The sequence below is a fragment of the Monodelphis domestica genome, chromosome 5 (assembly GCF_027887165.1).
Source record: "Monodelphis domestica isolate mMonDom1 chromosome 5, mMonDom1.pri, whole genome shotgun sequence".
Lineage (NCBI taxonomy): Eukaryota > Metazoa > Chordata > Mammalia > Didelphimorphia > Didelphidae > Monodelphis > Monodelphis domestica.
Window position 1 is genome coordinate 282,032,304 of NC_077231.1, and position 27,298 is coordinate 282,059,601.

At 40.6% G+C, this 27,298-nt stretch overlaps 1 long non-coding RNA gene across 1 annotated transcript; it reads left to right on the forward strand.

Moving 5' to 3' along the window:
- Positions 1-446: 446 nt before the first annotated feature.
- On the forward strand, positions 447-19,745 carry LOC103105934 (uncharacterized). The gene is made up of 3 exons (XR_008912462.1): positions 447-2,381; positions 7,074-7,124; positions 11,276-19,745. It is a non-coding gene; the product is annotated as an uncharacterized LOC103105934 (long non-coding RNA).
- Positions 19,746-27,298: the final 7,553 nt, after the last annotated feature.

A 27,298-nucleotide genomic window follows, 5' to 3' on the forward strand; every position in this document is an offset into this window, starting at 1 on the left:
CCAATTTTAAGAGTACCAAAGGGAAATGATTCACTTTAAACAGTCCAACAAGTGCTGGATATTAACAGTATATTAAATGGAAAAATAAAAGTCTTAATTCCTAAAACAAGAAAGAAAATTAGCCACCTTCAGAATTTTGATTAGATCAATTTTGACTTTTCCTTTGTACCTTCAGAATAGTGACACAAAACTCTCTTTAGAATGTTGACATAAGCTGTTAAATTTTTCTGGATTGCTCAGTGTTCAAGAAACTTTCTGTTTTGTGGCTGATTAGAGATAGACAATGGTTAAAAGAATGTTACACAGGTATTTCCAATCTTCCCGTTTTCTCAAACTCTCCAACTCCAAGTTGGAAGAACAAATATATTTCTTGTCTTTCATCACAAGTGTAAATGCCTCATCCATAATTAAATTCATACTATACAAAAAAAAAAAGGGGTGACATAGACAAGCCCCTGCACTTTAGGAAATTTCACTTGGATAATTGAGAAGATGATAGAGTGGACACCAAGAGAGCAGTTGGGGGCTATTGCAGTAGTCCAGGTGAGAGATTAGGTGATGAGAAGACTTAGATAGTACCCTCAACAGAAATGGAAATTGGATACATGAGGAGAGAAGGATAATGAGTTCTGGCTTGGACATGTTGAGTCTGAGATGTCTGTGGAATATACAATTAGATCTCCCAGAGGGAGTTGGTGATGTGAGAGACAGGAAGTCAGAACAGGATAAATAAATCTGTGAACTATCTTGTATAGAGGAGGCCTTGGAAGTTATTGAGATCACAAAGCAAGATAACATAAAGGAAGAAGAGAAGAGGGCCTAGATCAGGGCCTTATGGGATGCCATGGTTACTCAGAATGATCTGGATGAAGATCCAATAAGAGAGACAGAATGAGCAATCTAATAGAAGACCAGAAAACCTAAAAAAGAGAGTATCCAAGATAAATAAATGGGTGATTGGCAATGCCCTGCTATTAGGTCAAGAAGGTTGAGTTATGAGCAAAGGTCTTAGATGTGGGAATCAAGATGTTAGTTGTAGAGAGCAGTTTCTGGGTTATGATGAACTAGGAAGGTAGTTGCAGAAGTATTAGAATCAAGGTTCTTTCATTTTTCTTCACAGTAGAAGAGTCATGTATAAATAGATGACTTTTCAAATAGTTTCATGTAGTTCCAATAGTGAGAGCAGACCCCAATAAAATCAAAGCCATCAGCTAGCCAGAACCAGGCACATATGATCTCACCTGAAAAGTTCTTGGCTGTTCCTGACTATCCTTGTTCTACGCACTGAAGCCAAGCATTTCCCTGAGAATCTGTACTAGATGGTTACATATTTACCTGTGATTTATTATCCTATAGAAAACTCTGTTTAGAACCACTGAGGTAATCTAACATCCATTGTCTCTATCTTATAAATCATTACTAACCATTGTCCCTGCAAAAGGCTTACCTAATCCCTTAGCCTACATCATTTTCCCTATAAAATGTGTACCCAAATCATTAAACCTTGTCATTGACCAGCAAGAAGATTTCTGTGTGTCTGTCTGTCAGTCAGTTCGGCCCTCCTGTAATCCCAGAATCATTTTTCTCATCCTGGTTCATTGACCCACAAGTAATTTGTAGAGCTGGGCTTTTACAGTTTCACCTCTGGAGGACTTTACCTATAAAATGAGAGATTTGGACCAGATAACCTAAGTGATTCCTCCCAACTCTAAAACCCTGTTCCAAGTGATGTATCCAACATAGGAAGTGATCTAATCTATGGTTTTTGTACTGAGCTGGAATATAATGGCAAAAACATCATAAGAAGAGTAAAAATAATCTACCTAGTGATGTTTTTAAAACCAGTTCATATTCCCTCTTCATAAATGGAAAATCCAGTGCTCTCCTTCACAATGATAGGAAGAACAGTGACAGTCAGGATATGAACCCAGATCACTGGACTATGAATCTGTATTCTATCCATGTTGCCATACTTCCTATAATAAAGTCTTTTATGAAGTAATATTTTCCTAATTCCATAATTTTTTTTAGAATTTAGATTGCCAAATCTTTGGTTTGTTTAAAGCAGGATACACCTTTATTCAGAGCCAGGAAAGTAGGAAGAGGAGTTAAACTGAATCATAGCATTCCATATATGACTTAACAGAGGGCCTCTGTGATTGAAAGGACAGGTTGATTGAAAAAAGGACAGGTGGTGCTGCTTAGCTTGGGAATTGATGGGCACTAAAGTTATTGGAACCATGGCATTACTCACCAAGACACTGTTGGCTCCGTTGGCAGCCTTGATCTAGTAGTTTGTAACATAAGCAGATTTCATGCATGCACTGTAAGCCACAGTGAATTCCACATCTTGCTGGAAGATGACACTTGGGAGTCTTAAGGTATTCTTTGTTTATTTCCTGACCTACAGACTGTCAAAGACACAAGCTCTGGAAGTAGAAAATGTTGATGTCTTTGGCAGGAAAGAGTAAACTTGTGGAAGATGGTGCTTTAGTTAGGATAAAAACTGACTAGACTTGGAGATCAAGCTAATATATTTGGATATGAAATTTATATATGCTTTAATAGTTGTCAAATACTTTTTTACATTTAAATGTACATCTTATTTAACTTATGACAACACAGTGAGGTAGGTCTTATTTTACCCCCATTTTATAAATGAGGAAACTGAGGCTGAGAACAATGACTTGCCTAGGGTCAAACAACTAGCCAAGTACCTGAAGCAGGTTTCTCATCTCCAAGCTTGGAAACCATTTCATCTAACCACCTTGTTAAATAGATGAAGAAATTCAACCCTGAAGAAGAGGAAATTGCTTTACTGAGATCACCCAGTAAGTTAATGTCATAACTATGACTTGAGTCCATTTGTGTCACTAAATGGGAATCACAGACTGGATATTCCACAAAGCATCTCAGACTCTAATGCCCTAAAGAAAACTTGCATTTTTTCTCTAAAATTTCCCTCTCTTCCTAAATCCTCTATTTCTCTTGAGAATTTGCACAATCCTTCCAGTCACCCAGATTCATGTCGGTCATCCTTTACTTGGGAAGGGTCATATCATTTTATCATTTACATCCAATAAGGTGCCAAGTCTTGTCCATTCTGTTTCTTCTTCATTCCTTCATTGCTGTGATGATAGATGAGTTTCTCATCACCTTTTACAGTTTTTTTGATAATTGGTCTCCCTATCCATTTCTGGGTTTCTATTTTTTTCTTCAGGGATGTCATAGCCAGTATTCCAAAGCTTCTGGATAACTCCAAGCAATCAAAAGAAGAAAGATGTAAATAGTAAGAAACTAAATTCAGGATCATGAAAAACTTGGTAGTTACTATTTATTATTGAAGAGAGAACATCTTGAATTACTTTATTCCAAAAGGTTGTACAAGAAATTAAGTAAAATCCTATAGGAGAAAATCCTATAGACCTTTAATGTAAAAAAGGACATTTAAACATTCCTGACAAAAAGGCCAGAGCTGAGTTGATAACTTTGAAATGCAAATACAAGAATCAAGAGAAACCCAGTAAAGCAAACCCATTTAAGCAAGTAGGGGCTAAATGATGATATAGTGCTTACATTTTTATAGGGGGAAGATGTCAAGTCTCTTCAAAATACTAGCTTTAAAAAGTTAAAATTCATATTAGCCAGTTTAATTATTTTAAAGAAAAAAAATACTAAATTACCTATTATAAAAAATGAAAAAAGAAGAAATCACAAAAACTTCATTACCTTACATTATTTTACCCAACTACATACCAACAAATCTAATATATGTGTAATATTTATTGGGAAAGGAAATAGGATTGGAATAATGGGAAGTTTGTATGGGGGTATGGAGGAGTTGAAGGGAGAGGGAATATTGCTCGGTGAAGCAAAGGAGAGAGATGCCCCCTGTTGAGAGGAAGCAGCAAGGGTCCTATAAGGGCTGTTTGTCCTGGAATGACTGAAGTTCATTCAGTTCCCTCTGTGACCAGAAAAGATAGTCCACTTGATTCAAATAATATAAAGTTTAATAACCAGTCGGGATTGGAGTTTTTTCCTTAACTTCAGAGTAGAAGACCAGGCCCCAGAGGCTGGAGGAGGGTTCTCCCACTCCTGTCTATTCTATATCAGTCCTGTTTAGTCTAATTCAGAATCTTAGCAGTAGACATAAAGCAAACAAGAACAGTTCTGACCTTCAGAAGTAATTGGGCCTGAATCTTTGGGCTGAACCAAAAGAGGCACACCACACCAGACTGGGCTGAACAAGCTCCTCTCTCCTCCAACACCAGGAAGCAAGTCCCCCCCTTCCCCCCCCCCCCCGCAGGAAGGAAGTGGTAGTCTCAAGACCCAACTGCCACCCCCAGTTGCCCCTTCTCCCACCAACTATTAGTCTAGTTTCCTTTCCACATATGAAATGGATGAATAATTATAAAAATATAAAATACTGAGATTAACAGAACAAGAAATAGGAAACTTAAATGATTTATTGAACAAATGGTAAACATCCCCCTCCCCTAAATAGGACCTACAGTATTCACAAATGAATTCTTACCAATATGAATTAGGTTGTGAGCAAGATCTTGGGGAGCAGGGATTCTCTTTTCTCTTTTTGTATTCTCAACACTTAGCACAGTGTCTGTCACACTATGGGAGATTAATGAATGTTTTTAGATTGAATATTCAAAAAACAATTCATGCCAATATTATATAAACTGCAAAAATAAAGAAGGGATGCTACCAAGCTCCTTTTATGATATAAATATGGTATTGATACCCAAGTCAGGTAGACCCATAGTTTAACATGAATATTGTTGCAAAAATGTTAGATAAAATATCAGGGGAAAAGACTACAGCTATTTCGTGGGAGGATAGAGGAATCAAAGCAAAGGACTACCATACTGCAGGAAAGTGACAATGGCGAGAGATGATAGAAATCCTATATTTCTCAACCTTTCTTTTCCTTCGGTTTTCTCTTCTTGAGTAGAATTATTTTTGAACTAGAAACGTCTGAACAAAAATGACAAATAAGAGTTGATAATTGAGATGAACATGGAGATAGTGGGTTTCTCCTTACAATCAGAGTCTGGGTGGCCACTTGTCAAAAATGTTCTGGTAAAAAGGATACTTGTTTAGGTCTAGATTAGACTAAATGGTGAGGTCCTTTCCAATTCTCTGATTCTCTTAGAGGAGTGAGATTGGCTCCACTTGGCCCAAGGGTTCAGGAATAGATGCAGTGAGGGGTAGCCAAAGAGGCAGATTTTAGCTCAATACAAGGAAAACCACTTTTTAATTCTAACAAATTGATAAGCTGCCCATCAAGAAGGGAATTAATTTAACCCCATCACTGGTGATCTTTAGTTTGAGTCACTTCTTGAGGTTAAGCATTGTCTCCAGGATCCTATGCCCATATAATCTAGAATTGGCAATACATTTACATTCTCTCCCATGAATATTGGTACAGATTTAGCTTGTATGATAAACCTCTAAGAAATGGAGACTTTGGGAGGATGTGCAATGGGACAGGTAAGTTTGGATGTGGGGAAAAGAGTCTCAGAACAAAAGCATCAAGTGCGCAGGGTTTTCTTAGGGATTATGAAGCACAGCAGAGAGCTGACAACACGAGACATGAGATTCCAAAAGAGAAATTTGATAGAGGTAACCCTCTGTGTACATGCATTTGCATATTTGTATGATCTCCATCCTTTTCAGTTTTAAGTCAAGTCTTTACTGACCTTCCAAAGGTTTTCACTTTTACATTGAAAGTTGACAGAAGTAAATAATCTTGGAATACTCTTCCTTCCTTCTGCTGTATTGACATATTGTTATAGCAGAGATGTTGAATCGTTTTGTGCTCCAAATCTCTTTGGTAACCTGGTGAAACCTATGGAACCCCTTTTCAGAATAAAGTCTTAAAATGTACAAAATAAAATACTTCAGATTACAAAAGAAACCAAATGTTGTTGAAAATAAAAACACAATTTGTTTTACTCCCCAGCTTCATGACTCTTCTGAAATTATCCCCAGCCTCCAGTTAAGTAATTGCCAGTCAACATTTATTAAGCACTTACAATGCTTATCCAGTAAGTGAATTGATGAGTTGTTGACCCCACCTGTGCAACATCTATAATCCAACCTTTCTCTCTCACCTAGATGACTATAATAGCCTTTTTTTTTTAGTTTTTAAGCATTATTTTATTTGGTCATTTTCATACAGTATTCATTGGAAACAGAGATCATTTTCTTTTCCTCCCACCACCCCTCCCTAGCTGACGCATGATTCTACTCAGTATCACATGTGTCCTTACTCCGAACCCATTTCCTTGTTGTTGGTATTTGCATTAGGGTGTTCATTTAGAGTCTCTCCTCAGTCACATCCCCTCAACCCCTGTAGTTAAGCAGTTGCCTTTCCTCGGTGTTTTTACTCCCACAGTTTGTCCTCTGCTTAAGGATAGTGGTTTTTCTCATAGATTCCTCCAAGTTGTTCAGGATAGCTGCATTGCCATTAATGGAGAAGTCCATTACGTTTGATTATACCACAGTGTATCAGTCTCTGTATATAATGTTCTCCTGGTACTGCTTCTTTCGCTCTGCATCACTTCCTGGAGGTTGTTCCAGTCTCCATGGAATTCCTCCACTTTATTATCCCTTTTAGTATAATAGCCTTTTAATTCCTTCTCCTTCTCCCAGTCTCTCCCTTGACCAGTCCAGCCAAAGTAAATTCTTGAAAGTGCAGACCTGACTGTTATTACCCTGCCCCTGTGTCTAAAATCAAATGTAAACTTTTCACAGTGGCATATAATGCCTATCTCAGTCTAACTCCTTTCTATTCTTCCAATTTTATTTCAAAAATCAACTACTCTTCCCCAAACTCTCCCTTCTTTCTTCATCTACTTGCCTGATGTATAGTCTTCTTCTCTTCCTATAAAGAAATAAGCTTAGGGGTTAACCTCATTTATGAATTCCTCTGTAGAATTCATTCATCTAATGAATTTGTCTATAATTCCATTAATTAATGATCATCAAATTGGATAGAATATTGAATGAGTCTTTGTTTTAAGTAAAAACAGTCTCAAAATATTTTTCTGTTTCAGAACAGAACAAAATGAAAAATGGAGGCCTTGGGAAAATGTGCAATGGGACTGGTAAGTTTGGATACAGGGAAAGGAGTCTCAAAACAAATGAAGCATCAAGTGCTAAGGGTCTGCAGAGGGATTATGGGGAACAGCAGAGAGTGAGCAGGCTTAGAAAGACAATTTGGGCTAAATGACTAATGAAGCATTCTCAGTGATCTTTGTCAACTCAGGAAACTTAAGAAAAGCAACTTCTTTGACTGCTCCCAGCCCCAAGCGTCATTCCAAGCATGGAGAGAGAGCCAGAGACGGGAGGGCTCAGTTTGAGGGACGAAGAGAAGGCCAATTTGTCTGGGAAGTGTAGGAATGGAGATGGTGTATTATGAGACTGAAAAAGACAGATTGGAGCCAGACTGGAAAGTCGATCAAAACTGGAGAAGTTGATATGTGAAATTAGAGTAATAGGGAGCCAGTGGAGTTCATCCAGTCATAGGGTGATATGGTCAGACTTGTGCTTTCAGAAATCCATGGCAGGTGTGTGTAGGATGGATTAGAGTGGGGAGAGATTGGCAGCAGGGAGATCAATTAGGAGATTGTTATAAAGGGGATAAAGGAACAAAATAAGCACTTATATTGTGCCTGTGCCTGGCATGGTGCTAAGAGGTTTTTGCAGATGTTTCGTTAATCCTCCAAACAACCATGGAAAAGAGATGCTCTTATGGAAACTGAGGCAAATTGCTTAAATGACTTTCCTAGGATCACAAAGCTAGTTAAATGTCTGAGACTTCCTGATTCCAGGCCCAGCAGGGATAATGGCCTCAATGAAAATGATGAGCCTTGCAGGTTGAGAAGAGAGGATGGATGGCTAGGAAAGATTTTGTGGAGGTAGAAACAACAGATGTGGCAAGTGATTGAATATGTGGGATGAAGAAAAATGGAGAGTTGGGGATAATACTGAGGTTGCAGATCTGGGTGGACTGGAAGGATGGTGGTGCCTTCAGCATAAAGAAGGAAGTTAAAAGAGGGTGGGTTTGGAGGAAAAGATAATGAGTTCCATTTTTGACATGCTTAGTTTGAGATGCCTGCAGGACATCCAGTTTAATTATTTCTAGTATGATTCTAGTATGAGGGGCTCTTGGATGTTCCCTTGTCTAAAAATACTTCCCCTGCATGCCTATGCTAGTGCCTGAAATTGCACCATAAGAGATTAATTCCTTTGTATTGAGTAATAATCTCCAGATACCTCTTGCTGATCATTAGAATCGTGGAGAGCAGGGCCTGAAACACTCCCAAGTGACCCTAGCCATATTAAATTGTAAATTAGGGGGGGGGACACAGTCAGGAGGCTCAGTGCATTGAGAATCAGGTCTAGAGATGGGAGGTCCTGCATTCAAATTTGGCCTTAAACATTTCCTAGCTGTGTGATCTTGGGCAAGTCACTTCACCCCAAATGCCTATCCTTTACCACTCTTCTGCCTTAGAACCTATACTTACTATTGATTCTGAGACAGATTTTTTTTAAAAATATTTCCCCATGTTTACATGATTCCTTTTCTTTCCCTCCTTTCTTCCCTTCCCACAAGTCCCTCAGGAGTGTCCAGAACATAGATTTTTAAAAAAACAAATAGAACAAAATCACTATGCAAAGGTTTTCTAAATCGGCATGTGGCCAACAGAGATGCTTATGGTTTAGAAGCCTCATTTCTTACGTCTGACATCACTGATATAGAATATAGAATTGGCCTCAAAGCCAAGAGGACCTGCGTTCACATCCCACCTTTGACACACTGGCTGTGTGACCTTGGGCAAATCACTGTCATTCAGTGCATTAGCTAGATTTTTCATGCTTCAAGATGCAGAGTTGCTAACTTCTATTGAGGGAGGGAATTTTCACTTAGGCATCCCCCCAAACCAATGCAAGCACCCATTTAGTCCTCCTTTGGTACTCAACTGAAAAAAGAATGCTTTACAAATTGTACTATTCTTTTCCCATATACATTTAGGTCAATTATCATGAAGAGATGTTTCTTTAAAATAAAAATTCACTTTAAAAAGTATAACAATTAGCATTTATATAGCACTTCAAAGTTTACAAAGCACTTAACATTTAGCCCATTTGATTTGATTTCACAAAAATCCTGAGTTAGATAGTATGTTATGTCATGTCCTATTATATTATTGTAATCCCCATTTTCCATTAGGGAAACTAAGAGATAGTTTAATTGACTTGCCCAGCCATTATAAATCTCTTGAGTTTCCTAAGTGGGAGTCAAACCTAGTTCTCACCAGTTTCACTTCTCTCATCTGGTGCATGAGAGGAGAAAAAGGGCAATTTACATCTGCGATGGGGCTCCGGTAGAATTGACGAGGCTCATCGGTGCCCAGGTGGAATTGACGGAGGCTCATGGACTTTTGGGATGGAGAGGCCAGGGCAGAATCCATGATGGTGCTAGTCACTAAGCCGAGACGCGTTCCTTGGTCAATACGTGCTGTGATAATGGAGGGACTGGCCCTAATGGTCTAGTCCTTTCTAAAGAGCCTAGTCAACATTCCCCACCTGCTTCTAATGGAACACGTAGCAGCTTGGGAAAACTACTTCCATCCATGAGAGACTGGTGGGCTGATGCTCCTTGTTTGTGAGGCGTCATCAGAGTATTCAGGGTTGTTGAGAAGCCATAAGAACGAGCGATTCAGGAAGCACTGAACCCCAGAACTCGAGTTCTCATACGGAAGAATTGCTGCAGCTCTCCCACGGGTGACTGAAGTGGAGAGCAGCAGCAGCTTCATCCTGGCCTTTGGAGATGACCAGAGAAGGGAATCCCAAGGTAGCTTAGCCTGGGCCCGCCTTGATCCCTACATGTGTATCTCATTACAGTGACCCTGAGTCTGAGCCCACTATCCCCAAGGACCTTGGGCCTGTGGAAGAAGAGTTTGTCTCCCAATTTGGCCAGTTGTTTTGCAGTTACTGTTAGTGCTGCACCTTTTCAATGAACAGCCTTTGACAAAAGTTAAAATAGTTCTAGTGGTGGATCATTGTGAATGGGATAAAGAAAATGACCAGCCTCCCAAATTATCATTACAAACCTGGAGTCAGAGGGGGAATGTATTAGAAGCAGTCTTTACTCTTCCTCACGAGAGGGGCAATTGCCCTGGTGGTGATGCCAATGCACGGCTGCAGACACGAGCATTATAGAGATTCCTGAAGCAAGACCCCCTCCCTTCTTTGTCCCGTGCCCCATTGTTTGGGGCTGAACTTACACACCAGGTGCAAATTCTAATCCATCAGAAAACAGCAAGATCCCTAGCATGGGCTCCTCATGAGCTTCCACCAGGGAGGGGTACCATGTCCTTGGGGGTGACTCCTCTGGCTCCTAAAGGTCTGAGGAGACAAGGAGCTAGTATAGCCCAATGGTTTTTGTCGTTGAGAAGAGATAAGAGGCCTCCCAACTCACTGGGCCCGTGGCAATAATGAGACGTCCTTGAGGTCTTATTCTGTAAATCTAAACAGACTTTCATTCCTAATTGGGGGGAGGGAGGAAGGATGGATGTCCACCCTGAGAAGAACAAATTAATTCTTTCATTCCCCACAATTGCAAGACGGCACCAGACTGGGGCTAACGAGCAACAATAAAAGATATTCCAGCTATTCAGGGTTACCTCTAGAACCCCGAGGGAAGCAATAACTTCCTCATTGGGAAACCTAACCTACTGGTTAAGTGCAAGTTGGGAAAGTGAGCCTGGAGGAGGTGCTACACCAATCATTTTGCTATCATCCCCTCAATTCTGTAGGGGCCCGTGACATTTTTGACAACTAAAAAGGCAGGGAGCATTTGAGCTAGGAGTTTCTAACAGGTCAAGTCTGATTAGGGGATGAAAGTACCTGACCTACAGGCATTTCCAGAGCCACTGCCACAAAGGCCTAAAGGGACACTTCAAACTGTAAAACATGGTCCAGGGACACCAGTTTCCCTACTACAAACAGCCTGAGCCTGTAGGTAAGTACCATTGTTGTCCGTTGATGTGGTTTGGTTTTTCTGACTTTCACAGATTTCATTGTCCCAAAAACTTTTATTTTTTGACTGAGAATAAATAGAGGAAATGAGTTTTCTATTCCTCTCCTCACCTTACTGTTGTCGTCTGAGTAGGTGATGACGGACGGAAGCCCTAGTTCAGCTGAAGATGACCCACTCAGAACCACATAGAGCTCACTCTATCTTTGCTAGATGCGGTGGCTGCTTGTCCTGGGATAGAACCCACCTAAGGACCTTCCCTGAGTAGCTGAGCCTTCTCACTCCCACAATGTGCTCAGGCTGTGCCCATCGGACCATCTGACAGACACTGTCCCCATGAGCCACTCCACAAAGAGGAAGCCGTTCCCAAACTCCAGCAGCAGCAGGAGCCAGTCTGATTGCTCTCTCTTCCCTCTCTTAGACCCTCTCCCTGCTGCTCCCACTTTAGGATCATTAATGGGGGATGAATCATCCCTCAGCTAAACTTTGATTGTATCTTAGTCTGATTTAGTCTTTTCTTGGGTCCAAGGAGATTTCCAGATCTCAGAAAGAGAATACTCCAGGGTCTTTGCAAACTCGGACTTGTTCAGCTGTAATTATGTCTGCAAGGGTTGTCATGGCAACAGGGACAGGTGCATTAGCTCCATTTCCTCTATGTGTTTGTGCTTAAGAGTGTGTATGGGTGGGTAGGTTCATGCATACACATGGGTGCCTGAACTCAAGTCAAGGCAACGATGTTATTCAACACTAGTAGCCAGCCAAGCATTTCTCCATAAATGACACCTTCTCCAAGATATTAGTTTGTCATAAATGGGCTTCAGATTAGGGGATGGGGCGACACAACCTCACTTCTATTCAAATAAACCTGAAATTAATCATTTTACATACTCGAGGACCAATTGGTATCCTTAAGCAAGTCATATTTGTTCCAACTAAGATACCATAGAAAATATCCAAATTCTCTCCTTCATGAATAAACTGCTTTTAGAATACCCTAAAATGGGTAGAATACTGCCTGTCATGCACACGGTAGTGGGAGACACAATAAAGCTTGGTCCTGGTTCTTACAGTAATCAAGTTAAAAGTGGCAACATTAGCCTTTTTAGATGTTAAATTACAAACATAGTTAAGTGCTCTATGAGAGGTAAAGACAGTAAATGCTACGGGAGATCAGAGGGAAAGAGGAAGAGATTACTTCCAGGTGAGGGCTGGGACTTGACCAAAACTTTGAAAGATGGATAGAGTTTGAATAGGTTAAGATAGCTATCATCGTGAACAGAGATGCAAATGGACATGCCTTTCCCAACCAGCACTTGCTAAGCACTTAGAATGTGCCAGCCTCTTGCACAAGGTGCTAGGAACAAAGTCAAAGAAGGAAGTCTTTCCTTGAGGAGCTTACGTTCTGTGTGAGAAGCTCATAACCCTACTGGAGTAGCAGACCAGTTTAAGTGGGTAGCAATGGATTTTTAAGTAGTGCCAAGATTCAAAGCCAGAACCTGATGGTAGAGGACCTTGACTGCCTGGCCAAAGAGTTTACTTTGCTCTCTAGGTAAGATGGAGCCATTGGAAGTTTCTGAGACAAGGGGCACATCATCCAAAGATTTTCTTTTTCCTTCTAGTTCAAATATTAGCAGGAGGTGTTTCAGGAGTGGCAGGTAGATGAAACTGGAGGGAATCAGAATCACAGAGTGAGACTCCTTTTTTTAATGTTTGCTCAAGTCAACCCAGTTCACAACAAAAATCCAGTTTTGCACCCAGAGTTCAAGCGGAAAAGACGAGGTTGTTGTTTAGTGGCTTCCGTCCCAGATGTTGTGGGAGAGTCCCCCGGAGCCAAGCTGGCCGTCATCACCCGCCTTCTGTGTGTCTTCTCCATATGAAGTGCTGCCCATCAGATTGCTCTGTAAGGGAAGAAGGGCTGCTCTGTGCCGTGCGGGTGACTCATGGCCATCATCACAAGATCCTTTCTCTTGGCCCCCTCTCGGTATGTGACTCCGTGCAGAGGGGCCCTCCCATCACTGCACAGAGGCCCATTGTGACAGCCGGCATGGGCCAGAACATGTTGGGACTGTAGCAGGGTGGGAAGAGAGAGACAGGAAAGGGGAGCAATCCAGCCATCCTGGGCTTTGCACAACTCCTGCCAGCAGAGCCGGACGGAGCTGGTGATTTGTCATCTGGATGATGGAGCGAATGAAAAAGCAGTCTTGGCACTGGCATCATTTAACCTGTGTCTCGGTTTCTTTATAGAAAGGAGGGGATTGGGGTGCCTTATCTTTAAGGTCTCTTTAAGTTCTGAAATCTTATGGATCTCCACAGTGGAACAGTGAAGAGGATTTAGAGGGTTGGCCCTGGAGTCAGGAAGACTGGAGTCCACATCCTGCCTCCGGCACTTCCTAGCTTGGGGAGAGTCACTTAACCTCTGAGTGCCTCAGTTCCTCATCTGTAAAATTTTGGAAGGATCAAGTGAGATATCTATAAAGCACACAGTAAGCCCCATATAAATGTTAGTTGTTGGTATTTGTTAGAGAAATGCAAGACCACTTCCACTCTCCCCTTTCCAATCCATCTTTCAGACAAAGTCTCAGATTTCAGATTCCGTCAGCCGGCCTCCAAGGCTGCCCCCAAGATAAGAATACCATTTTCCCTGCTTGAACTCTTACTCTTCCCTCTGCCCCTCCTAAATACTATTCAAACTGGACTACTTCCTTCATCCCATATTTATCCTGTGCTTTTCTGACCTTCTGGGCTCCTGCTGTCTCTCATGCCTTGGCACATCCCTTCCCAGTTCCATTGTTCAGCCGGCTGAATTTCTACTTGGACGTGCCCCTTAAATATGGCTTCTTCATGATTTCTTCCCTCATTCCCCTGGTGATGTGGGTCAGGGGACCAAGCTTGGTCCTTGGCAACCAACTCCCCCAACCTAGAATGTAATCACTGAGTGTAAAAGGCACATAACTAGATGTGAAACTAAGGATAAGCATGGGATCATATTCTTCATCCCTTTATTAAGGATGGGGGGAAATTCTTTGATTGAATGGAAGGAAGCAACTGCCATTGACCATGTCCCTGATTGTCTTGCAGTGAAGCAAACAAACAAAAATACGCAGAGAAGTAAAGGAAATAAAGGAGGAGACAAAAGCAAAATAGGGTCTGAACTAACATGACAAACTTAATTGTTAGGTAGTTTTTCATTTGTGTAAAACTATGACCCCATTTGGGAGTTTCTTGGCAAAGTTACTAGAGAAGTTTGCCATTTCCTTCTCTAGTTCATTTTACAGATGAGGAAACTGAGGCAAACAGGATGAAATGACTTATGCAGGATCATATAGCAAGTAAGTGAAGCTGGATTTTACTTCAAGTCTTCTTGATTTGAGATCTGGTGCTCTAAACACTGTGCTGCCTGATAAATTTAGTAAGTACTTTAAAAAATCAAGACTATGGGTAGGAATTGGTCCTATAATTTCAATTGTATAGGAAACTTCAGGAAAATTCTTACACCAATGCTTATCTGAACTTTCTCTGCCACTTAAAGGTCTTAGAAAGTTGCCCAGAGCGCTTAGAGGATTTGAACCCAGTTCTTTTTCTGACTTCAAGGAAAGCTATGCACACTACAGGTAAATAGAGATTCGTACCCAATCCTCTCTTCTGTTCTTGATGGGCAGACGAAGTGGCCGCTGTGGCCTTTGTATGATTTATGATCCTAAATTGTCTAACCTCCCGAGCCTTTGTGTCCTCACCTGTACAACGGAAAAGGAGGGTTCTGGGAATTCTAGCTCCAGGTCCAAGCTCCAGCCCTTATGTGTGTGTGATGCCAGATGACTTCCCTGCCTCGCATGAAGCAGAAGGCCCTCATCATCCGGCATGTCCACTGGGATAAGAAAGACTCTTCCGATCCTCCTCGGTGTATATCAGAGGTGTCGGACACACAGCTGGCCCGCCCCATGCAATGCACCCCAGTGCAGTCCACCAGATTAAAGTGTCCCTGGGAAATGTTTAACAAAATAAAAATCTCAAATACAATAAAACGTAGATAACAGTCCGGTTTATAGCTAAGTCAATACAGCCCACAGGGATCCTTGGCCTTCCTTTCAGGCTGACTTTGACACCATGGCTAGTCAGGATTGGCCATTGGAGCAGGGAGGGGTGGGGGAGAAGAAACGGGCCTTGGCAGTGGGACGTCCTCCTACGCCTTTATCTCCCGGGAGTGGGAAAGCCCCGCCACGGCCCCCAAGAAGGGAACCAACCACGGGCTTGGCTCTGATGGCGGTACGCGCCTCCTACTGGTCTTCTCCAAGACTCGCCCAACTTGGCAGCTTTCCTTCTTGGTTTGCTCTTCCAGCCCCGTTAACATCCTCATTTTTAGCTCTAGAAACCAGCTTTGGAAGGGCTCCATCCAATAGGCCTCTGTGCTTCCTTCAGAAGCTTTCGGTCCAGGGAAAAGTTAAGAAACTGATTTCCCAGACCAGAGGCTGTTTGAGGACTCCCGAGAGGAGGGGCAGAGCCCCCAAGATAGGGGAGAACCCTAAAAGCCCAGCTTTAGAGTTCAAAGGGGCCCCAGAGGTCCTCCAATCCAAATCTTGTGTTTTATGAATGAGGAAACAAGGACCAGAGAAATCGTGTGGCCCAAAGAGTCGGGCCTTCCTAAGCAGCAGAGCCTGAATTTGAATTTGTGCAGGTAACTCGAGAAAGGGGAATATTTGTAGGAGGGAAGGCATCGACAATGAGATGTGGTCGAGACAGTGAGGTGACGCCGCAGAGGGAAGAAGACTTGGGTTCAATTCTTTCCTCTGATACTTATTAGCTTATGTGCCCTTAGAAAGCCACTCAGAACCTATCTGCCTCAGTTTCCTTATCTGTATAATGATGATTTAGACTTATCAATACAATGATATTAGGTTAATAATAGCATCTATCTCCCAGGGATGTTGTAAGGACCGAATTTATAATAGTTGTAAGTGCTTTATAAATAGGAGCCTTCATGATTGTGATCCAAAAGGAGCAATTTATATAAAATAGGGAAGCTGATGAAATGATCACTTTGGCTGTCCAGTATATAGTAGCTAGAGCTTGGAGTTAGGAAGACTAGAGTTCAAATCCTACCTGAGATCATTTTTTAAGCCGCGTCACCAAAGGGAAATCAGACAGCCTCCGTTGTTTCTCATCTATCTATAAAATGGGGAAAATGTATCACCTCGCAGGTTTTGTTGTTTTTGTAGCCACATGTAGAGTCTCTGCGAACCTTCAAAGGGTTTCTTTGTAGATGATCATGCCGAGGAGGGGGAGGTCATCCCCGAAAGGTTTCGCTAATGACCAGAAGTGACATTTGCTACTGAACAGAGACTCAGTCTTTGGTGAGGAAAAATAGGACGAGGTTTTTTCCTCTAACGGCTAAAAGGCCTATTTTGGAATTGTCTCATTTCCATGATATTTCAACTCTGTGGCTCAGAACACGCCACTTATCAGAAAGGCTTCTGTCTGGAAGATACTTCTCCAGGAGCCAGCTCAGCACTAATGATGATGAATGGTAGTGACGGAGGCTGCTTCTGCACAATGGGATTGGCATAAATTTCGACTAATGGAGGGTGCCTTTGGCTGGTACTGAGTGGGTAAGTGATGTTTAACCTGCCGTTAAACAGGTGTGAAATTCTCTTCTCAGGATTTCAATAGAGAACATTGCCCAATAAAGATTAAAAGGGAGAAGAGAGATAAAGATGAAATGCGCTATCATTTTCAATTCTATTTTTTTTTTAATTCAAGGGGAACTTTGTTTTAAGCTACTCTTTTAAACTTGAAAGTAAGTTGGCTGCAAGTTTTTGAAATCGTGTCTTCTAGTCTAAGGAACTTAAACTAGGGAGATTTAGGTGGGAGCCAGAGCACTTGCCTAATCAAAGAGCCCTTGGACGGGTTAGACGAGGACAGTGTGGAACTCAACAACTCCTCTAGTCTCTGAAGGAAGGGGAGGGCCATGCATTTATTGGGGGTTTTTATACAATATGGGTTCAGGACTCACTTGCCCAGCTCCCACCCAAACTGGACAGTTAGATCCCCCAACATGACTGAATTATTTGTCCCTCAGGGTCCTAGAGGTTACTCAGAGGCAACTCTCCTGAGTGGAGTAGAACCAGATTAAAGTGCAATTGGGAAATATTTAACAAAATAAATAAAAATACAGCACGAACAATGTTACTATGTAGTTTGGTCCTCTTTTAAGGCACTTGGCTGCCAGTGGGGATCCTTAGACACCACTGCATGGGCACTGAAGCTGAGGTCTGTTTCTTCCTCCTCCTCCACAGTGATTGCCCTTTTCTTACTTTGCCTGACGAGGGTGGACTCTCCCATGACGAGTTGACAGCAAGGAAGGGTGGATGGATTTGCCACAAGCACCCAAATTTCTATTTCTAGAGAGCCTTTGCTTGCCCCTCAAATGATACTGCCCTGATGATACCACTAAATACCTGTGGAACCCAGTCCTCTCCTTAAATAAGCTCAGGATTCTCAGCATAGCAGAGGCTGCTTCCCTCCATCCACAGCAGCTAGTTAGACTGGCCAAGGTATGCCACTTTCCCATCACATGTCCATCTAGTGTCACATGACCATTTCAGTACCGCTAATGCCCACTTCCTAGGGCTATTACAAAGCTCAGGGAAAGCCAAGGGTGGGGATGGCGAAGTCAACGTTCAGATCTTCTATGTGTGGAGGGTTCATGCCTACAGATAGAGTGGGACAGAGCCCCAGAATGGGACATGGGCTTCATTTAGCCTGAACTTGGGAGCCATTTTGCCAAGGAAACACACTTCTGTTGGGTAAATAAGAACCCGCATGTGCTAAAAGTCCTCTTCCTGGGCAGGCAGCCCAAAAGGCAAATCTTCATAGAGGAGGAGGGATTGTGGGAGAAGTATTGGTTGAGGTTTAAATAAGTAGAGATGGAGCAATTCCCTCTTCCAGCTAGATTGGTACCAAGGTCATCAAAGGTGCAGCCCGATTACAGACAGGTGTTCTCTGCCCAGGGAAAAACAAAAAGCACCAAGCAAGGGGAAAAGGGGAGAGGACGCAGACCTAAGTCTACCAGCAAGCCCTTTCATCGTCATTGGGGGAATGGGGTGCAAATGGCAAGTGGGTCAGAGGAGCTATGATCAAAGCCCAATTGTGTTAGATGTGACATTGAGCAAAACACTTCCTCTCTAACGGTCTCAGTTTCCTTATCTATCTAATGATTGGGTTGGATTAAAGAAGCATTAAAGGCATTTCTATTTCACCTAGGTGGTGAAATGGATAGAGTGCTGGACCTTGAGTTAGAAAGACTAATCTTCTTGAGTTCAAATCTTGCCTCAGACATTTACTAGCTATATGACCCTGGACAAGTCACTTAACCCCATTTGCCTCAACTTCCTTATCTGTAAAATGAGCTGGAGAAGGAAATTGCAAAATCCAGGATCTTTGCCAAGAGAGCCCCAAAGGGATCATGACGAGGTGGACATAGGGGGCAGCTGGGTGGCTCAGTGGATAGAGAGCCAGGCCTAGAGATGAAAGGTCCTGGGTTCAAATCTGACCTCAGACACTTCCCAGCTGTGTGACCCTGGGAAAGTCACTTGACCCCCATTGCCTAGCCCTTACCACTCTTCTGCCTTGGAACCAAAATACAGTATTGAATCCAAGACAGAAGATAAGAGTTTTTAAAAAATGAAGAGGTGGACATGACTGAAAATTTCAAGATTCTTTAAAACCCAACATTCATATCTATTGTCTGAGAATCTTAACAGACTCAATGTCTACTCATGTGACTACCAAATATCTGCTGCCAGATTTTAACTAAGATCTTTCCAATTCCAAGTTTATCTCTATCTGCTTACCATAGGGGTCCAGTGCAACTCGTAGAGCATACTTGCAGAAACCAGATTAAAATATAATTGGCAAATATTTAAAATAAATAAAAATACAATAAAACAGATTACATTTTATAACTATAAAACAGATTACATTTTATAACTAAGTCAATAATGTAGCCTGCTCTTGAGCCTTGAAGACACAGCTAAGATTTCTGAAAGGGCAGAGGCAAGGACCTGATGCATTCCAAGGCCAGTGAGTTTGGGGAAAGTAGACCTGTCTGACTAGTCCATCACATACAGAAAAAATAAAAGGGAATATGTGTGGGAAAATGGCCAGATCTGATGTTGGGATTGAGAAAATGTCATCACTGTGAGCACAAGGAACACTGAGTCTGTAGAATTGTATATCTGGAAAGGGACCTTGGAAGCCAACTAGTCTGAGCTCTCCATCCCTCATTTTACAGGTAAGGGATCAGAGACCTAGAGGAGCTACTTTCCCAAGGTCAACTGAAGAGAGCCAAGTTTGGAACCCAGATCCTCTGACTCCCCATCCAGTGTTCTTTCCCACACCCCATTCTTCTATCTAATGGTCCCACTGGACATTTCCCCTACATGCATGGATCATATATGTAGTACTGGGAGCAATGAATGAGGAGTCTGAAGGCCAGGGCTCAAATCTCAGCCCTGCCAACTATGTGAGTTTGTGCAGATCACTTTCCAATTTGAACCTCAGTTTCCTCATTTGTAAATTATGGGAGAGATACTAGATGGTATCTATTGGTTTCTCCAGCTTGAAATCTGTTCCATAGATCTCATATGACCTTCAAATATAAGGCATAACAAAATATAGATATCAATGTGTGTGCATGTGCTCTAATGCTTTTAGCTTATTAATTTAGATGTAGCCAAATGTAAAAATATGTGTTAATGTACACATACACATGTTCATACTTTTAAGAATGTTATATAAATATATGAAGCATATATTGTAAAATAAGGGTATGTACATATATATATTTACTTTATATAAATGTATCACAATTATATAAAATCACATGTAAATGAGATCTATAAATATAATATTAGATGTTACATAATTATAAAAAGTATGCATGGATATCTGTTGATTTAGGAGATAAAGATATCTCTATGTATGTATCTCTCCTAAACTGACAAGCTAAAAGGATATTAATAGCTACAAGAATATACATGAGAAGTATAGCATAGTCCAAGGAGTGAAAGAAATCCTTCCTTTGTTGCCCATTGCATCTGCAATCTGCCCATCTGCAGCCATGGACAAGTCACTTAACCTCTCAGTCTTAGTTTCTCCATCTGTAAAATGGAGCTAAATAAGCCCTACCTCACAGTTGTTGTGAAGCTCAAATGAGATGCATCTAAAGCAAAGTGTAAAGATATTAATTATTATATAGTATAAAGGCTACAGGATTGGTCTGTAAGAGGTGGGTTTGAGTCTTGGTTCCGTGGGACCCTGGACAAGTCCACTTCACCTCTCTCTCCGAAGAAGGTTCTGATTTGTACTAGCAGAGAGAATGCCCTCCTCCAGGTGTGGCTTATGCCAACGGTCTAGATCCCCACCCTTGCTGTATGTCAATGGATAAATGGATAGATGCATAAAAAGACCCACAAAATATGTTCATATTACTCATTGATTCCACTTCTGGGTTGTCTGGGCTTTGGTGTATTATACTGAAAGGCTTAAAATAAATCATAAGCCCTCATAATGCTATACTCTGGCCCTCACACACACACATACACATACACACATACACACACACACACACACACACACAGCCAGGGGCAGAAACATCCTGGGAAATAGCCATTGAGATGCTGAAGGATTTTCCCATCACCTTTGCCACCATACATGTGCTGGTCTCAGCACAAACACCCAAAGGGCCAGGAATGTTATTCTTTGTCCCATTTGACCCACCCACATTAAGCAAAAGAGAGTTACAAACACTGCCTGTGCTGTTGCATTCCCACACAAGCAGCCAATTTAGTTCAGCCTCTAAGCAGGGTGCAAGGGAGTCCAGGAAAGAGAGCTCGCCTGGGAGGATGGAGAGCTGCTTGGTTGTGGCTAGTGGAGGAAAAACATAGGCAAGGACAAGCAAAGGGGACTTGGAGCCGGAAGGCTCTTCCTTTGTCTGCTTCAGCCCTTTCCCATGAAAGACAAGGTCCATCCAGGATGTGTCTTGCCCAAGGTAGTGAGCAGCAAAGGGTCAAACCCAGTTCTGATGGCAAGTATAGTGGTTTGTCTGAGGCACCATGCTGCCTTTCCTGCATCTGCCCCCATCTACTCAGGAAAAGATGCTGAGGACGAAGGGATAAAGGATGGGGTGGTTGCTGCAGTTTTGAGTACAGAATGGTCAGAAATGAAACAGTGGCTTAGGCAGGCTGAGGCTTCTCACCTTTAAAATGGAGGTTTGGACCAGCTGACCTTTCAGGGACCCCTGTGTACTATTGTGTACTAACCCTTCTCTTCCTTCCTCTGGGCTTAGGCATAAAGGAGGCTTAAAACAAGAGAGAGTGAGTTAAGCTCTGTGCAAATATCAGCCATTCACACTCAGAGGATCTTAGATTTCCCCTGTGGGGTGGTTCCTGCACCGGTACTGATCATGATCCATTTCTAATTTATAATCTTAGAAAGCTGATGAAGCTGGGCATTAAGGTCAATGCCTCTAATACCTTCTCCCAAGGGTCAGTGCAATGCTTGACCTCTGGTGTTCTGAACTGTAGCCAGCGAAACCGCATTCCATCTGGCACCAATATGGCAAGCTGCTTAGGAGTTGGAGGACCCCAAGGTGGGCAAAGAAGGGGCACTCTGGCCCAGGTAAGAATCCAAAGAGGTCAAAGATCCCTTGCCAGTCAATAGTGAGGAAGAGACTTCCAGGTAAACACGGTGGCAGTGTAGACCCAGGACTCCTCCTCTCCTCATCACCTTACCAATTTATACTGCCTCAAAAGGCCCCCAAAAAACAAAAACAAATTCATATGAATGAAAGGACTCCACAGTAGGGTGCAGCATTGAAGCTATGTGGGATTTGTGCATTTCTACACTATAAGGGGCTTTGAAATACCTTCCACCAAAACATGAACTCATCAACTCTCCCCCACTCCACACACATGGAGCCAGTGTACTGGAGTCAGAGCCAGTGCACTAGAATCATCTAGCCAAGTGAAGGGCATTTCTAGAGCAAGCTGGGGGGGGGGGGAGGCAGGCACCTCTAGGTCTTTGGCAACTGACTAAGACCACCAAAGACCTATCCCTGAGAGCAGCTAGACTTGAGACCCCAGCAGGCTGAAGAGGGCAGACCTTGGGCATAGAGATATCCCAGACAAGGGTAGTAAACAGTAGAAGCTGAGGAGACTCCAGAGATGGCCTCAGGCACCCTCCTTAGCTCCATACAAAGTGAGCCTGCCTTCCTCACTCAGACTTCTGACTGGAAAGGGAAGGAAAAACCAGCTTAATGATGGCCATCAATGTCGAGGAAAAACAACTTCCCAACACCAAGAACAAAAAGAAGGCATTGACCTTGGATAATTTTTATGGAGGAAAAATCCAGACTACAGAAGAAATAGCAGAAGAGGACATACAAGTAAATGCATCCAAACCTTCCAAAACAATGGAAATTGTTCACAAGCTCTTGAGGAATTTAAATCAGAGCTTGTGAAAAAGATGGAAGAATTTTGGCAAGAAAAGTGGGAAACAGTTAAAGAAAACAACAGTTTAAAGGATAGGAACTCCCAATTGGAGACCAAAATTAAACAGCTGGAAGCCATGAAAAGCAGGATATACCAAACCAAAAAGGGAAATCAAAAGATTATAGTGGAAAACCAGTCCTTAAAGACTAGAATTGGGCAATTGGAAGCCAGTGATCTCACAAAACAGCAAGAATTAATAAAGCAAAGTCAAAAAGAATGACAAAATAGAAGTTAACAAAATATCTCACTGACAAGATGAAAGACAATGAAAACTGGTCTTGAAAATTTTAGAATCATTGGTCTACCTGAAAACCCAGAAATAAATAAATCTTGACATCATCTTCAAGTAATTATCTAAGAAAACTACCCAAATATTCTTGAACAAGAGGCAAAATAGACATTGAAAGAGTTCCTAGAACACCCTCTACACTAAATTCTCAAAAGACAACCCCTAGGAATGTTATTGCCAAATTCAAGAGCTTCCAAGCTAAGGAGAAAATTTTACAAGAAGCCAAAAAGACAATTCAGATATCAAGGAGCACCAATTAGGATTACAGAAGACCTGGCAGCTTTGGACCTCAAGGCTTGGAATATGATATTCAGAAAGGCAAGAGAATTGGGTCTTCAAACAAGGATTATCTACCCATTAAAACTGACAATATACTTCCAGAGGAAAGTATGGGCATTCAATAACATAGAAGATTTACATAGAAGATTTCCAAGTATTTGTAAAGAAAAGACCAGAACTAAATGGAAAGTTGATATCCAAACACAAAAATCAAGAGAAACATGAAAAGGTAAATAAGAGAGGGGAAAAGGAAAAATAATTTTTTTTACTTAAATTTTCTTCTTTAAGGGCTTCAATAAGATCAAATTGTTCATATTAATATATGGGAAAATGTTATTTGTAACTCTCAAAAATTATATTCACTATTATAGTAATTAGAAGAATCATTCATAGATAGAGATTGGGGTAATAAGTGGTCTAAGATGATATGCAAAAAAAGAAAAAGGGAGGGGGAATAGAAGATGGCACCAAGAGAAACGTGAAGGAATAAAATAAATAGGATAATCTATATCACACAAAGAGGCAAATATTGGAAGGGGAGGGTAAGAATACTATTATAAGAAAGAGAGGAAGAGAGGGCTAATGGGTAATACTTTAACCTTACTCTCATTGAAATCGATTCTGAGAGGGAAGAGCATATAGATCCATTGGGGTATCGAATTCTATCTTACCCTACAGAGAAAGCGAGAAAAGACAAACCAAGGTGGGAGAGTGGGGCAGGGAGTACAAAAATGGAGGGAAATAGAGGGGAAAGGAACTTAACAGACCCTAAAAAATAAGGGAACAAAAAGAGAGGGGGCAGAAAGGGAAGTATAATAAGGGTGGGGATTAGGGGGACTGACTAAAAGTAAACCACTGGTTAAAAGGATATAGCGAAAGAAGAAAGGACAGAACTAGGAGAGGAAATCAATGGCAATCATAACTCTGAACATGAATGGGATGAACTCACCCATAAAGTGAAAGCAAATAGCAGGATGGATTACAAACCAAAATCCTACCATATGTGTCTACAAGAAACACACATGAGGCAGGTAGACACTCACAGAGTAATGATTAAAGGCTGGAGCAAAATCTAATGGGTCTCAACTGAGAAAAAGAAGCCAGGAGTTGCAATCATGATATCTGAGAAAGCCAAAGTAAAAATAGTTCTGATTAAAAGAGATAGGGAAGGTAATTACATCCTAACAAAAGGCAGTATAGACAATGAGGAAATAACAGTACTCAACATGTATGCACCAAATGGTATAGCATCCAAATTTCTAAAGGAGAAACCAGTGGAGTTGAAGGAAGAAATAGATAGTAAAACTATACTAGTAGGAGATCTGAACTTTCCTCCATCAAATCCAGATAAATCAAACCAAAAAATAAATAGGAAAGAGGTAAGATATATGAATGAAATCTTAGAAAAAATAGAGTTAATAGATATGTGGAGAAAAATAGGAACAAAATGGAATACACCTTATTTTCAGCAGCACATGGTACATTCAAAAAGATTGACCATGTGCTAGGGCATAAAAACTTTGCAAACAAGTGCAGAAAATCATAAATAATAAATGCAACCTTTTCATATCATAATGCAATAAAAATAATTAGTAAGGGTACATAGAGAGCCAAATCAAAAATTAATTGGAAATTAAATGATTCTCCAACATTGGTTAAAAGAACAAATCATAGAAACCATTGATGATTTCATTGAAGAAAATGACAATGATGAGACATCCTTTCAAAATCTATTGGATGCAGCCAAAGCAGTACTCGGGGAAATTTATATCCTTACATTCATATATTAAGGAGGGCAGTGGTCAGTGAATTGGTCATGCAAATCAAAAAACTTGAAAGTAAACAAATTTAAAACCCCCAGATGAAAACTAAATTAGAGACCCTAAAATTAAAGGTTAAATTAATAAAATAAAAAGTGAAAGAACTATTGAATTAACAAATGAGACTAGAAGCTGGTATTTTGGAAAAAAAAAACAAAGAAAATAGACAAAGTACTGGTCAATCTAATAAAAAAAAAAGAAGAAGACCAAATCAACTGTATCAAAAATGAAAAGGGAGACCTCGCCTCTAATGAAGAGAAAATTAAGGCAATGATTAAAAACCATTTTGTCCAATTATATGGCAATAAATATGCCAATCTAGGTGATATGGATGAATATTTATAAAAATATAAATTGCCTAGATTAATAGAAGAAGAAATAGAATACCTAAATAACCCCATATCAGAAAAATAAAATGAACAAGCCATCAAAGAACTCTCTAAGAAGAAATCCCCAGGGCCTGATGGATTCACAAGTGAATTCTATCAAACATTCAAAGAACAACTAATCCCAATACTATACAAACTATTTGACATAATAAGCAAAGAAGAAGTTCTACCAAATTCCTTTTATGACACAAATATAGTACTGATTTCAAAGTCAGGCAGGTCAAAAACAGAGAAAACTATAGACCAATCTTAATGAACATATATGCAAAAATCTTAAATAAAATACTAGCAAAAAGACTCCAGCAAGTGATCAGGAGGTTTATTCATTATGACCAGGTGGGAATTATACCAGGAAGGCAAGGATGGTTCAATATTTGGAAATCCACCCACATAATTGACCATATCAACAAGCAAACCAATAAAAATCACATGATTGTCTCAGTAGATGCAGAAAAAGCCTTTGACAAAAAACAACACCTATTCTTATTGAAAACACTAGAAAGTATAGGAATAGAAGGATCTTTCCTAAAAAATAATGAACAGTATATATCTAAAACCATTAACTAACATCATCTGCAATGGGGATAACCTAGATGCATTCCCAATAAGATCAGGAGTGAAACAAGGATGCCCATTATCACCTCTATTATTTAACATTGTACTAGAAATACTAGCAGTAGCAATTAGAGAAGAAAAAGAAATTGAAGGCATCAAAATAGGCAAGGAGGAGACTTAGCTATCACTCTTTGCAGATGATATGATGGTATACTTAAAGAATCTTAGAGAATCAACTAAAAGACTAGTGGAAATAATCAACAAATTTAGCAAAACTGCAGGATACAAAATAAACCCACATAAGTCATCAGCATTTCTATATATTTCCAACACATCTCAACAGCAAAAATTAGAAAGATAAATGCCATTTAAAATCACCCTAGACAACATAAAGTACTTAGGCATCTGTCTGCCAAGACAATCACAGGAACTATATAAACACAACTACAAAACACTTTACACACAATTAAAACTAGTTCTAAATGATTGGAAAAACATATTTTGCTCATGGGTAGGACAAGCTAACATAATAAAAATGACAATCCTACCCAAACTTATTTACTTATTTAGTGCCATACCCATCAAACTACCAAGAAACTTTTTTTTTTACTGAATTAGAAAAAATCATCATAAAGTTCATTTGGAAGAACCAAAAGATCAAGGATATCCAGGGGAATAATGAAAAAAAATGTGAAGGAAGGTGGCCTAGCAGTATCAGATCTTAAAATGTACTATAAAGTAGTAGTCATCAAAATAATATGGTAATGGCTAAGAGACAGAAAGGAGGATCAATGGAATAGACTTGGGGTAAGTGACCTCAGCAAGACAGTATATGATATACCCAAAGATCCCAGCTTTGGGGACAAAAACCCACTATTTGACAAAAACTGCTGGGAAAATTGGAAGATGGTATAGGAGAGATTGAGTTTGCATCAACATCTCACACCCTACAGAAAGATAAACTCAGAATGGGTGAATGACTTGAATATAAAGAAGGAAAGTATAAGTAAATTAGGTGAACACAGAATAGTATACTTGTCAGATCTTTGGGAAAGGAAAGATTTTAAGACCAAGCAAGAGTTTGAAAAAATTACAAAATGTAAAATAAATAATTTTGATTACATCAACTTTAAAAGGTTTTGTACAAACAAAACCAAGGCAGAAGGGAAGCAACAAATTGGGGGAAAATCTTCATAACAAAAACCTCTGACAAAGGTCTAATTACTCAAATTTATGAAGAGCTAAATCGAGTGTACAAAAAATCAAGCCATTCTTCAATTTATAAATGGGCAAGGGACATGAATAGGCAATTTTCAGATAAAGAAATCAAAACTATTAATAAGCACATGAAAAAGTGT